Source organism: Triturus cristatus, chromosome 4_1, assembly GCF_964204655.1.
Source record: "Triturus cristatus chromosome 4_1, aTriCri1.1, whole genome shotgun sequence".
Lineage (NCBI taxonomy): Eukaryota > Metazoa > Chordata > Amphibia > Caudata > Salamandridae > Triturus > Triturus cristatus.
The window spans coordinates 665,872,408-665,887,461 of NC_140585.1; the positions used below are offsets into that span (position 1 = coordinate 665,872,408).

The window sequence follows — 15,054 nt, forward strand, 5'->3', positions numbered from 1 at the left end:
CCAGAACACCACAGCCAGACTAATCCTCGACATTCCCCGGCACAACCACATCACCCAACACCTCCGCGATCTCCACTGGTTCCCTGTCGAAAGAAGAATAACATTCAAGCTGCTCACCCACGCACGCAAGGCCCTCCACATCGGACCAGAATACCTCAACAACCGTCTCTCCTTCCATGTCCCCAAGAGAAACCTCTGATCAGCCGACCTCTCCCTGGACATCCTCCTACACCTCTACAGGACCAGAGCGGGTAGAAAGCCCTTCTCCCCCTTCTCCTACCTCGCAGCCAAGACCAATAACGACCTCCACCTCTGGCGAAGCCCTACACTGCTCCAGTTGAGGAAAGACCTCAAGACCTGGCTCTTCAGATGACCCCAAGGGAGCCGCACTCCCCCCCCCCCCAGCAGCTTGAGACCCTAACGGGTGAGTAGTGTGCTTTACAAATACCTGATTGATTGATACGCTCAGGTATAGTTTGGCAATTGTTTTGATCAAACGAGAACTGAACATGTATTCAGTAACTGTATAAGAGTTTTGCTTATATTTGTTTTCAGTGCAAAATTTGTCACAGAATGAGCTCCAGTGCCCAAAGTTCTGCTCAGATGCCCGCGGCCTAGTGTGCAGAATACCAGGGCTTGAATCCACTTCATGCTTCTTAAATATACTGCTAGGCACTCTCTGTCTCTTTATCTCGCAGGTTCCTGCTTTCTCCTGCTTTCACCTCTGTTTGTTTTCCCTTTCTTGCTCTCACTAAATTTCCAGTGATTAAAATGAAGTGCTGATTCATTAAGTGCTGATTACCTCAAAGAAGTGTAGGTGGGCCCCGCCAGCAACCACTGCCTCAAATTAAACACTGGAAAGTTTAACAAAGCCATTTTACCGCAGCCTACGTGAAGGCATGTTACATGAAAACTGCAATTAGTTAGTCTTACGTTCTATTGTAAAATACAGTGCCGCACCTCCAATTCAAAAGAGACAAAATTCTTACCGTATTTCGCAAACTACCATGGCAGGAACATTAAATCCATCCAGAACCAAAATGAATGCCTAGAATGACACAGGATACAGAAAAAATCCAGTTAGCAAAAGCCTTTGATTGTACGTGCACACACAGAACCTCGGCAGCTGAGAAGCTCGAGATAATTATTAATGCTTCTTTAAAATGAAATGCCCCTCCCTGGGGGGGGGGCGGGGATGCGAGGGGAGGGCAGCTACCGACAGTAAGAGCTATTGTACTGGGTTTTTCTAGGTCAAACTTTCATTCTCTACAAACAAGCAGATAAAAGCTGGCCAGTTCACAAAGATTTGATAAAAAATAAATGAATACGTTATACAAATCCCATAAAGTATTTTTACAGTGCATAAGGTAAATGTGCACGTGTAAATGATTCACATGTAATTGTGACCTATGCGTGTTGACCTTCCCTGCATTGCAATATACAGAATATATTTCGCGTCTTTTCTTCCTATACACACTTTTAATGTTGAATTCGATTGTTGCATGCTGTGTTGATGTCAGCACTTCTGACGCCATATCCTTCCGCTAGCAAGTTAGGAGCACATATATCACAACAGATGCCTAAATGTGTGTGAACGCTGCAAAATTGCATATCTCGTAGGCGTTGGCTCAATCTGCAGTGCAGGATCTTGATCACTACTCTGAAACTTTGCAAGGTTTGAAAAGAAATCAAGCTGTAGCTATAGGTCACACTGCCATTCGAGTAACAGCTATTGGTACACAGCTTAAAAGATTGGCAATCGAGTCAGTACCAAAAATTCCAAACAATCATGAATGCTTGTATTGTAGACATCGAACATGGGGAGCAGTAAACAGATATTCTATGTAAGGATTGCTTCAAAAATAAACACCTTGCATTTCAGGATAATACATGAACAAATCCCATGTGGGCTCCACTGGGGTCAAGGGAAGATAGTAAAACCCCAATTCAGAAAGTTTTCTTCGATTAGATTGTGTGATTTACTCCTGGAAATTCCGAAGGCAGACAGAAGAAAGCCACGAGTAAGTCACACCCACACACAGAAATCTGAATCTTGCCCTAGTTCTCTTAGTATTATCATGAATCCTTGGAAACATAAATAACAATTGTTATCCATCAACACTCTACAATATATTTCTGGATTTTAGCCCTTCCATAAGACTATCTCTTGTGTGATATGTAGGCTTGAGTATTTAAAGACAAACAACACAATATATCAATTGCGTGCTTTCAAGGACTTCTAAATACGCAAGTGCATTATTTAAATTAATTTAATATCAGTGATTGATATCAGATGTTTTTGCCAAGCTTCTTCTACTTCCTCAGTGGTTAAGAGTATGTTATCTCCATATAGTGCTATTGCATTTTTTCACAGTACTGAAGACTCAAAAAGATGGTTATCAGCTCGAACCAGTGTCAATATCAATATACACCTATTGGTGAGAATGCTCTGTCTTTTCCCCTGCTGTATAAAAAATAATTGCAACTTCTGATTATTTACCTTGATTTGACGCATCACTCTGCAAAGAGTCAAATAGTGAAGTACTCTTTCCCTTCCCAGGAAGGCTTACAAGAAATTACCTTCACAATTCATGTGTTGAGATATTGAAATTCACAATTAAAGGCTATAAAAAGTCATTTTTGGTAGCTCTAAAAGTAGGAGAAAGATGAAGAACATGCAATAAATCTTGGGGTCCAAACTTACAGATATTTTGGATCGGAGAATCCAATGGTGACCTCTCCATTTCACCGATAAAGGAGAGGAAGATTGCCTATTCGCGGGAGTAAAAGCAAGCAATTACAGGAAATTTGGAGAAAGAAGTATAGTTGGGTTGTACCGACACTATCATTAGCAATAAATCTTCTATATGTTTTCTGATTTCCACAATATTCTATGTCGCAGGAAGAACTTATCCTATCAACTTGAACTTTAAGAAAATTATGCAACTGCCCTGGGGTTCATGACTTTAAAAGGCCCAAACTACAATTACATCTCTCCAGTGCAAACCTAAAATTACCATTGGAAAGTAATTTTTCATCTGGTCCAGATTCAAAATTCTTACGGAGAATAGTCCTTATCTGGCACATAGAGGAGCTTGTATCCTCAACAAATTATATTTTAGAGAACTTGCATACAAATATTAGGTAGTTCAAGCTCTAATCGAATAATTTGCACTGATATAGCTGAGTTCAGACTCTGAAGCTTTCCTAAAAATTCCTTTCACCCCTTTTAAGTATTCACTGAAGACTGGGTGCTTTTTGAAGTACATACTCAAGTGCTACATAAAATAATGATAAAGAGGCGAGATTTGAACGCCAACTTTTTTAAAGGCAGTACTGCTGTAGAAAGGCAGTAAGCTTTCTAGCACCAGATACCTTACATCTGGGCAAAAATCAAATGATTTAGGGCCTGATTACGAGTTTGGCAGTCCATTGGACCGCCAAATCCGTGGTGGCAGTCCACCCGCCATATTACGAATACAGTAGTGTGACCGCCACAAGCCCACAGCAACAGACAGGGATCATGGATCCTGTGGCGGTGGCACAGCGGTGAGAGGCTCTAATATGCTGGTGGTGCTGATGCAGCACAGCTGAGCATATTCGGAGTTTCCTCACTGTTTTCATGGCGGAGAGGCCGACTTGAAAACTGTGGCGGTGCTGAAACAAAGGGGGTCCTACAGGGCCCTCTGTTGCCTCAGGGCCATGGTGGGCCTGTGTGTGTGCAGTCACCCCCTTTCCTGCATGGCATGGACTGTGCAGGAACAGGCTTTGGTGTCCCCATCAATGTGCCTTTTTAATAGGCACTGCTGTGAGAACGCCAATGGACCGCCCACCAGACCCGAGATTACTCGTAAACTGGCGGGCGGTTGGTTTTGGCGGTCCTGGAGGCGGACACTGGCGTGGCAGCCCGCTCCAGGATCGCTAAACTCGTAACCAGGCACTTAGATATACACACAGGGAAGCCCCTCTCTTACAACTAGTAGGGCATGACCATAGGGACAGTGTTCACCAATTTACAAGAAACACAAGCAGGCCGAGGCAGGTATAAAAACTTCAGGAGAATTGAAAAAAAAAACGCGGAAAAGTAATTTTCATATTTAGAGGTCCCTTGCTTATCAGTGGGGATCATGTTAGGAAAAAATGCTCACTGGAGTGGCAGTAGCACTTTCAACAAAACTGAAATGCCATCCGTCTGCTATGTCATGGCAAAGTCATACTTGGTCCTGCTCCAATACGAACAGCCCATCCTGAAGAGACAAGCAATTTGGTCCCCTCTGGACAAGAATGTAAGCAACTCAAACCAAACCAGTTTTGGTCTACTAAGGTAGGACCAAGACTGATTACTATATTTCAGCTCTCTGTCTAAAATACCACAGAGGATGAAAAAAGATGTAATGCAATCCAGTCCTGAGCGATCAATGGTGGGTGAGATAAAGTCGAGGATTCCTCCATCACTCTATTTGTTTGTTGATGTTTCAGTTGATGTCCGAAGTGCGACGCTTATGCTCAGACCTTGGCATGCGCTTACGCTGCCAAAGCACTCAAACTATAGTTATCTCGAAAGGTTAAGTAGGCTAAAACCAGTCTGGGGTTGCTCCTGTTCGGATCTGAGGGGAACCAGCTTGAAAGGTCAGACTCAACAATTACTTTTGGAGAGGATTGAGGCTGATTTGCATATGGCCTGTCTCTTTCTGGATTGGCAAAGCCAGGCAAAAACGATGGATTGAAATGCTACCAGAGTGATTGCCAAAGACTAAGATTAATTTGAACATTCCATCCATCACTTTGTTGTTTGATATAAGAAAAAAGTATGCATTCTGCTAATGTGAATTCAAATGCATGGATATTGGTCCTCCATCACACATTCACAACAAGGAGTCACAAAGGAAAAGACAGTTCACGGTGCTACGCAAAAATTGTACTGCAATCAGCCAGTGTCTTCTAGGGCACAGACATTATAGACTTGATTCACAAGCCTCATACGGTAAAGTTATTTTGTAAGTTGGAAGGTTTGCTTCCACCACCATTAAGAAGACACTTTGGGAATCCCTGCAGTAATGTTTTGGAAGATTGAGAGAGGTAGCAACCATCACTTCACCTATTCAGGTAAGAGAACTATAGAGTGAAGTGAACTTGTTTAGTTAGTAAGTAAATAACTTCTACTGCAGATGAGTACTTTGACTTTCCTTGTTTGTCTGGGTTGATGTCGGAAATGTAGGCAATGGCAGCATACCCCCCTTGTGGTCATTATATAGTTACAGAGGGTAGTAGGACAATGGTAAATTATAACTAACTATAATTAACTGGTATACACTTTGATAAGCAGATTACAGGCTGTGTGAAAAGGCAGCACTGCAAAGTAAAACTAAAACACAAAAAAAGAAAAACTACTTCAGCATAAAGTTGAAGAATATTTGTTCCCTTTTGTTCAACAATATAAACCCACACCTTCCACCCAACACAGGCCAAACCCCTCTCCCCAAACAAATCGCCCCATCCCCAACCACAGTCCAAAGAAAACTGTCCAACACAGTCCAAACTCCCGGTCCCAACTCCTTTCCCAATTCACGCCCTCTCCACCCAAAACAAAAGTACCCCCCAACAAAACAAAAAAAAGAGGCTCAAAAGAGGGTGTACTCCTTGAGGGTCCATAGTTCCTGCTGTTCTTCTTGGAGGCGTGCCACCTGATGGGTCCGCTGCGCCACCTGGTGCAGCACGCGGCATTGAAACTGGTGGTATTGGTGGGATGGGGAAGCAGTGGTGTATACGGCAGGTGCTTGCGGCACTGGTGATGGAGTTGCTGGGAGGATCGGGTGCTGGGTGCTGGCAGCTGGCTGGAGGAACTGGGGCCCAGGCCCGAGGCACATGCCGCTGCCTCAGCCTTCACCTCCTCCAGAGCCACCAGCCTAGGACACTCATGCTGGATGGCCTCCAGCCTCTGCTGCCACAGCCGGGCTGCTATCTTCTGCAATGCATGAGGTGGACCAGCAGGAATAGCTATATAATTATGAATATATTGGTTTGAAGTTTTTGTTAGAGTGTTTTTTACGTAAGTTTTATTTTATTTTATAGATGAAAATGATGTGTGAGTATGGGGTATTAATTATGTAAATACATTTTTTTACTGTGTAGCACCTTGCATCAAATGTTTTAGATTGCAGTGAAATAGTTAATTTCACCCTTAGTGTCCAACACCTTCCCTAAATTTACTTAGATTGAAGTGGGAATAGAAAATGACACCACTTTAGTGCCCAACATCTTCCCCAGATTGATTTAGATTTGTGTGGGAATAGAAAATGTCACCCTTTTAGTGTCAAACACCTTCCTCAAATTGGAAATGATTGGAGTGGGAATTGTAAATGCCACCCCTTTATTGTCCAACACCATCTTCGAAATTGTTTGGATTGGAGCGGGAATAGTAAATGTTGCCCTTTAGTGTCCAACACCTTCTTCAAATTGATATAGATTAGAGTGGGAATACTAAGGCCTTGCTAAGGGCCCCCAAGTCACTTTCTGCCTGCCTTTTCATGGCGGGTTAAAGTGCATAAAGTCTATGCCTTGCAGGAACTGGGGTGCATGCACACAGGTGGGCACATGTTGTGCCCCCCGCATACATCCCCATGCAAAGGGGCAACACGGTCCTGGAGGACCCTCTTTGTTTCAGGACTGCCTGCATTTTTATGGAGCTTCATGACACCGTTGGCTGTCCTGAAACGGTGCTGCAGCGGCACCACCAGCATATTACTGAGGCCCTGACTGCTGCACCACTGCCAGGGAGCGGTGGTTCCCTGGCAGCTGCGGCAGTGCAATAGTGATCCAACCGCCAAAGTTGTGATATGGCGGTTGGACCACCAATGAGGCAGTGGCTGGACTGCCACTGCCCCGCAAGTCTGGTGGTCCTCAGACCGCCAGACTCGTAATTAGGCCCTTAGGGGCCGATTAGGATGTCAGAAGGCCCGCGGTCCTTCCGCCATCACTAACCGATTTACCCATTGCCCAATTAGGATTGCGGTTGGTACCATGGCAGACGCAAAGTGCGTCCGCCACTACACCACCAAAGGCAATCATACCTAGCAGGCAACGTCCACCAAATTAGGATGTTGTGGAGAAAAGGCCTTTCTATGGCGGCGATTCCACAACGGAAGGGTAGCGGGGATTGCCTTTGGGGGCCCGTTGCAGGCCCCCCTTATCCTGGGGGGAGGTGTTGCTGCACATTTCCCTGCAGGGAAATACAGTGCATGCCATTTTAACACTGTGAACGGTGCTGCAGCTAGCAGCACAGTCCGCAATGTTAAGGGCCTGGAATGCGCCCGCCATACTGGTGGGCGCATCCTAATATGTGTGGTGGGACTGCCGCATTACTGGCAGGCGGTCCCAACCACTGCAACGATGGCGGGCAGACTCATGTCCGTCTGCCATCGTAGTGAGCCCCAAAGTGTCCACCAACTTCCCCAAATGTGTTTACATTGGAGTGGGAATAGTAAATGTCACCCTTTCAGTGTCCAACACTTCCTTAAAAATGGTTTATGTTGAAGTGTGATTATTTAATTTTGGTGTGAAATCCTTAGATTCATTTCTATTTGTATGTAATAGAAATAGTTTATGTCATTTAATTGTTGGTGATTAGAGATATAATAAAAAATAGTTGTATATTTGGAATAAAGAATATTAACAATTACATATTTGTATAGAAACAAGACATGTAACACATTTTTCAAATCTTATTTATGTTTTCAATGTTTATTTCATGTATATTTTTGCAATATATATATATATATATATATACATACATATATATATATATTTCAACTTAAAATAAATGTTCATATTTGGGAAAAGAAAACATAATTTTATGCATGTTTAATATAACATAATACATTTACCTCATATTTAAATAGTAAGGTATTAAATTTTCCACTTGTTTTTAAACTTTTCCCTGTTTTATATACCTTAATTTGTTTTATATACATATTTTAACATCATTTTAACATACGTTTTTTCAGTATCTATTAAACGATTATAGATATCTTATACATTATTTAATTTACTTTACAATTTAACATTTTTGTAGAACATTATTTGACATATTTTACATGTTTATTATTTTTAATACATTTATTCAACACTTGTAAATTATTTCCCATTCATTTCTATTGGGAGATAGTCTTTTTTCAGTTTCTTTGAGCTGCAATTTTCATTACCGCTACCTTCTTTTATGTTGTCTATTTGCGTCATTTTTACTCTAATTTCCAGGATCCTTGTCACTTTAAGGCACTGCTGTATGTTGGAAAAGATAAGTCCTTTTTAAAGGTAGTTTATATGGAAGTTGAAGGTGGGGAAGAGGTCTAGAGGTTAGTTATAGTGTTATTTGTGCTTTTTCTGCACATTTTGTTGCATTAATAGCAGTGTGTTTCACTAGTGTGTAGTTTTGGGTTTTGTACACTGTTTTAGTAATGTATGGGTATGTTATGTAATATTGTGTCCTGTTACTTTTTTTATGATGTTTGAATGTAATGTATATGTTGTTTAGGGTTTGCATTGTGTTTTACGGTTGGGTGTTCTTATTTACTTTACAGGTTTTTGTCTACGAACATGTCCTATGGGCATTAAGAGTTACCGTTTTTCTTAAGGAAATCACTAAAAACCAATATTTTTAACTTTCATTTTCTTTTTTTAAGGTTTGCAGGAGTGTTTCTGTTTTTTAAACCCCTTTTCGTTTTTATGGTTCCTAGATACTTTGGATTGCAGCGAGGAACCTCTATTGGATTCATTTTATTTTTGCATTTTGGAGGGGGATTTTTAAAAAATCGTTTTCCTTTTATGGTGCATTATTATTTTGATTACACAGATACAGATGAAGATCTGCAGCTACAGAACAGTAAGTCATATTTTTTTTATTTGTTTTGGGTGGGAAATGTTATATTTGTATTGTTTATGTTCATATTTTGTGATTGCTATGCAGAATTGTGTGGTTTATGTTTTTAATTTTTTTACGTGATGGATTGAGTTTGTCCTTTGAGTTTATTAGTTGATGAGGTTTACAATTTTGATGTAAATACTTTATATATTATTTTATTATCCCAGTCTTAATTAACATTGACGTTTACTGAATGTTTAGACTAATGTACTAAAATATGATGCTTATTAATTATATAAAAAGGATTTGTGATGTTGGTTTACTATATTTGACAGTTTTATAGGACTTTTGTACATCCCTATTTATTTTATTATACAGTTTTGGCTATTATTTCAGAGTATTCTACTCCTTTGTTGTGTATGAAGAGTTTGACTTTAAATTGTAGCATGTCGTACACTCTTTTGGTTTGTTTGCTAAACTTAGGTGCAATTTGGCTTACAGATTGCTACATTCATGGGGCCTCATTATGAAGTCGGTCTGAGTTGCCTCCGACCAACACTGTTGCAGAATTGGGACCAAATGACCTCTGGTCGGCGATCCCGACTGCCTAATTATGATGTGACTATACATGGTGCGATCGCATACTCACATTTGCCTATGGGAGCTTGTGTTACGGTCATAAACCAACCGTAACACAAGCTCCCATAGGGAAATAGGAGATTGTGTTAATCCCTGAACCCGGTGGCAAGCACCTCAAGATGCCTTCCACAAGGTGCAGGGATCAATAGGGCCTCCAACCGGAGGCCGCAAATACGCTTTCCAACAGGCTTCCCATGTCAGAAAGCCCAGCATGGAAAACCTGTTGGAAACTGTGCATCGCAATCCAGACAGCGTAAATCGCCATCCATATGGATTATGGGCCGGCTTCTGACTGGCCGATGGGCTCCTTGAGCCGGTCGGAATCCAGCCGGAATGACCGGCCGGTTTCCATTCAAATAGCTGTATTGTAATCAGCCGGTCAGAATTGAAACCGACGATGTCGCAGGGAAACCCTCCGACCCTTGGTCAGAGGCTTTCCGACCGATATCGTAATCAAACCCATAGTTGTTGGTAGCTTTGCTCTTTTTTAATGGTTCTATAAATTTATACAGTGTAGGTTGGTTTTTGCATAGTGTGGATCGGAAGGCATTGTGCCATCCTTCCACTGCACTGTTCATTTTGGCTTCCTGTGCCAGGTTCTATCAGACAGTCCACCATGGTTGGTGTCTGTGTCCAGAGCAATACATTCTGCCAACCCAAGTGTCTTCAAAATAATCCCTTAGGGGGCTTGGTTTGTCTTCATTTTGTTGGTAGAGAGGGCTTTCCATTAGCACATTGTAGTGGTTTGCTGCCTCTGTGACTAGCAGGCTAGTGCTATCATTTCCTTTATTTCAAAGGAAAATGTTACTGTTTGTAGCATATTCTACACTAAGGTCCTTATTAAGACTCTTTCGGTCCTATAGTGGATGGTGCAACGCGGCGTCCTCTGTAAAACCGCCAAAGCCATGGTGCGACCGCCTGCCAGATGAGTTAAATCCTGGTCTGGCAGGCGGTCATGCGGTGGTCTGCAGCGGTGGTCTATTAGGCTCGTAGAAGAGCCTAACATGCAGACCGCCGCTCTCAGAGCGCCAACTACAACTTCCTGCACAATGTGGCATACAGGCCACACCATGCAGAAACCAGGGGTGCTAAACCTTGGGGGCACTACATGTGGCTCCCCACACATGCACTCCCGGGTCTAGGAGCGATGGTTACCTTTCCACCACCCTTTTCATGGCATGCTCACCACCATGAATAGAGAGGTGGACAGCGGTCCTGTGGCATGTGTTCAGTGGTACTCATAAAAAGGCCCTTAGTGCAGATTGTTGGTGGTGTTTCAATATGCTTTGATTGAAATGGCATTAACAGCCTTGTAAGGCATTAGAAGACAGATATGATGAGTTAGGCAAACATCAATTAGGAGAGGAGTTTGATGAGTGGGCTGGAGAGTGGAGATGTGTGTCGCGGCCCAACCCCACCCATTGCTGAGGAATGGCGTGGTGGTTATCTGCCCCACTCAAGGCTTGCTGCCCCTTCGCTTTTTTTCTTGATCGCTGCTCCTAGAGTTGTGCAGTGCAGCATAGCATGGTGCTACAGCTGCTACTATCACTCTCCTGCAGAGGACATTCATCTCCTCTAGGCCCTCACCCACAGCCCTACAGAGGACGCAAGGAGTATACCACTTTTAACAGCATGGCTTGTGTGGCTCTAAGCACAATCAGCAGGACCTCGAAGGAGTACAAGAACAATGTGGAGTGCACTCTTAATGCACAGAGGGTCAAGAAAGGTTGGTCCAGGAGGGTGGGTGTGTGCAAGGCTCTAGAGCCTCGTCCATCTCCAGTGAGTGCAGAAGCGGCCAGCTTTAGGCTGGTGCGGCTTGCTTCCCTCTGGGAAAGGGACTTGGAATAAGATTTGGAACAAGTTTGCATGGCTGTGTGGGGTTACATTTTTAAAATGGTTTGAATCATGGCTTGTTCAAAGTTTATGATTATTTTTTTGTGGTTAATAGTTATTTCTTTTATGTTTAATGTAGTTTAAGAGTTCATAGTAAGTGCTGCATTGTTTTTTGGTAGTAGGACATATATAAAAGAGATATTTGTGTTTTGATATTCAGTTTTAGCAATTGCTTCTATTTTTTATACTTACATGTGTACTCTTTTTAGATATTTCACACTGTTTTTCAGCTTTCCCTTTGCAGATGTTGTAATGTGGAGCAGATGCTTCCTTTTCTGTTAAATGTTTATTTGTTGGCAGTTTGTAAAGGTTGAGGTTGTTAGATTTATTTTTAGTAGCTATTGGGGTGAATTCATATTTTTTTTAAATGTATGTATACTTACTTTGTTATATCTTTTTGCTGATTTGTGATAGTTGTGTTTTTTCTGGTAGGTTACCACTTTTCAAAGTTGTAATGTTCTCCTTTAGGAAGTATATGTAAAGAGATAGAACTCGGAGAGTATTTCATCAATTATTTGCTATTTTACAAATGTAATCTTATTTACAAGTAAGTTTTAGCTTAAATATAAGTTTTACTTACTTGGTTAGGTTCTTGTTGAGAGATATATTTCTTCTTTAAGGGTCTGGTCAGAGAATCCGGCAGAGTTTCCGCATCTTGCAGCATTTCTCATTTTTGAAGTATTTAGTTGGGAAAATTAATCTGCCTTTTATAATATTGATTTAATTGTTTGGCTGATTTGATGGGTTAAGTGTGTTTATAACTTGATTTCATTGGCTAGTTTAGTTTCATTTTCATTTGTTTTATATATAGTTCGATAGTTTTGAATATAATTTTATTTATATATATATTTATTTAGATTTAGATTGCTGCATAAATGTTTATAGTTAATGCAATATTTTGTGGGTTATATTGTTATAAATTTATTTTATTGGGGTTAATTATGATATTTATTTTATTGGGGTGAATTATAAATATTTTAGCAATGTAATACAGATACTTTTAATTTATAAATATGTATACAATGTTTTCTGCTTATAGTAAATAACTGTTTTATGTGCAAATTACTTTTTTTATATTTATTAATGATAATGTAATTCTTTTTGTGCTATTATTATAGTGTAAATCAATATTCTCTACATGTTATACGTTTATTTAGAGGTGACGATATTTCTGTTTCTAATATTTGTGTTTTCGATATAAGTGAAAATCAATATTTTTAGAGACTATATTTGTGTTCTCGATATTTGCTGGTTTATAAGTTAAGTATAGGAAGGCGACATTTTTATTTCTGATGTTTATTTTCTGATATTTTTGCGTATCTAAATTGTATGCATCGATATTCTGTCAGTGATGCCTCTCGGGAGTGGCACTGACGGCTCTCCCCAGCGTTCAGAGCAGCTACCACGTCACAGTAAGTCAAGTTCTCTCCAGCAGGGTGAATTCAATCCTTGATCTCCCAAATAGAGACCTGCAAGGGCTTGTTGTCCTCCTCGGTGCCCCCAGCCCTTGGTGGTCAGTCAGGGCAGATCTCTTGTCAGGGCAGATCTCTTGTTGAGGATAGACCTCCTGGTCACAGACTCACTTCTGTACAAGTCTGTAGTGAGTTGGTCCTGTCAGCTCCTCCTGGCTCACAGGGTTGCCACAGTATGTTCTGGACGCAACATTGACTCCTCAGGTGCAATTGCCTGTATCAACGAAGGCACTATCGGCAAACCGGGTCACCATTCAGTCATTCACAAGTCCTAGTACACTGGTCAATCAACTACTTTACCGGTGGACCCCTCTGGCATTTGGGGTCACCTCAATAAGAACATGTGCGTTCAGCGCCCTCCGCACAGCACTCGCAAATTGGCAGTCTATGGCAGCCCTCTCCTGGCATGCGGGGGTCCACGTAAACAGTCCTGAACACGAGCTATGGTCTGATGAGGGCAAAGCCAAATCCTCACAACTCTCTCAGGGAATCGTCATGGTAGGGCTCCCCACTGGACCTCACTCCCTTCAACACCTCTCCACTTCCCCACAGGGTACACTGGTCTCAGTAAGCAGGCAGGCGCTGGTGCTAAGAGGTCTTGATTTCCCTGGGTGATGTTCGCTCACCCAGCAGGGATTCTAGCAGGCCTTGGCCCAAAGTCCTGGTCACATACAAAGGTCTTGCAGGGCTTCCCCTTCGCACACAGCCCATCTGGCTGCTTGGCAGATGACAGATTTTTGTGGACTCAACCTCACCTTCTTATAGTCCTTTTTCAGACATCAAATGTGATTTAGAGTCTAAGTTTTTTATGATTTCTGTTGGGGTTCTGCTTCATTTGAAGTGAACACTTCTTTCTTTCTTCTTTCCTCATAAAAAGTGTCTCTCACAGTAGGCATGACTCTGAAGCTGATTGACCCACAACACAATTCATAGGAGTGACCAGAGTTCACACCTGGATGTCAGCCGCAGTGATATGTGCATGGAAAGGTGAATCCCAAGTTCCCAGCCCTACTCTTTGATTCCTTTATCACCCCATCTCCCTTCCTGAGATGTGTCCTGGCCCCTTTTTAGCAAACTATCACTGAATTGAAGAGCAACCTTTTGAAGTTCAAAGTGAGTCTCCTCCTTCCGTCCAGTGTGTTTCCCTGCCAGCACACAGCAATGAAGCAATCCATGATTTTGTCTGGGGGATTCCTCTCCTCCACATGCCTTCCCCAGACAAGCCTGGGTTTCCCAAAATGGAACCTAGGGTCCTCCATACAATGTACCTTTGCATGCACACTTACTTAGTGAACATCCACAGCACACTTACTGTCGAACACTAGTACCTCCATGTACACATGCATTCAATACACACACTCCATCTGCGTGCACTGTTCAGCAATAAAGCTTTCTGTTTCTGTATCTTTATCCAGGGTGTATTAATTACAAACAAACACACTGCCAGCACGCACACTCACCATATGCATGCTGCACAACACTTCACCGTTCCTGCATTGTACCTAACACAAGTGCACATACACCCAGCACATGCTCTCATTGTACACACACTGCACACCACTATATCTTTCATGTCATATATTCCTCATAGGCATACGTACATTCAGCATATACAACAATCTCACATGTACTACACAATACTGCTTTAACCCTATACGGTAACCTTCCGAGGCACACATACAACCATGCATAGTCGCTACACCTGCATTATGCAGCACTCTACATCTATCTGATTTAGACCAAGGGTGAAGTAAGCACACAGCAACACAACTTTAAAAAGGTGAGGGAACCTGTAGGCCTCACTCTAGTAGCACAGGATAAAATGGTCCTGTTCACTACTAATGATCACTACACGATATGCTGCCGTCGCTGCACTTATGCGCTTAACTCCTTGTCAAATGCAAAAAGAACTATTGATGGACAGAATGCAGAACAATGTCATACATTCACCCCAGTAAAGGGATATGGGCCTAAATCCATCGTTTTTTTGCTCACCATGCCATTCCAGTTTGGACCCAGCCATATGCAAATTCGTCTTGACCCTGTGCCCAATGGGAACAGTCCAGCCTGAACTGCCAGGTAAGGTCCTCCCTGGACTGGAAACAAGCATCCTAGGACCAGTTTTGGGGTTTCACCGTTCTTCAGCCATGATAGCTTGATTCCAGTGACATGGAGAGCACGGGACTCACGTCT

General features: G+C 42.1%; 1 protein-coding gene across 2 annotated transcripts in view; it reads right to left on the minus strand.

Annotated features, from left to right (window-relative positions):
- Nucleotides 1-15,054, minus strand: part of CNTN1 (contactin 1) — a 988,997-nt gene that overhangs the window by 670,528 nt on the left and 303,415 nt on the right. For both annotated transcript variants that reach the window (XM_085653079.1, XM_085653080.1), the window contains exon 4: nucleotides 990-1,048. The gene's annotated coding sequence lies outside the window, so the exon portion shown is untranslated. The remainder of the gene's footprint in view (nucleotides 1-989; nucleotides 1,049-15,054) is intronic.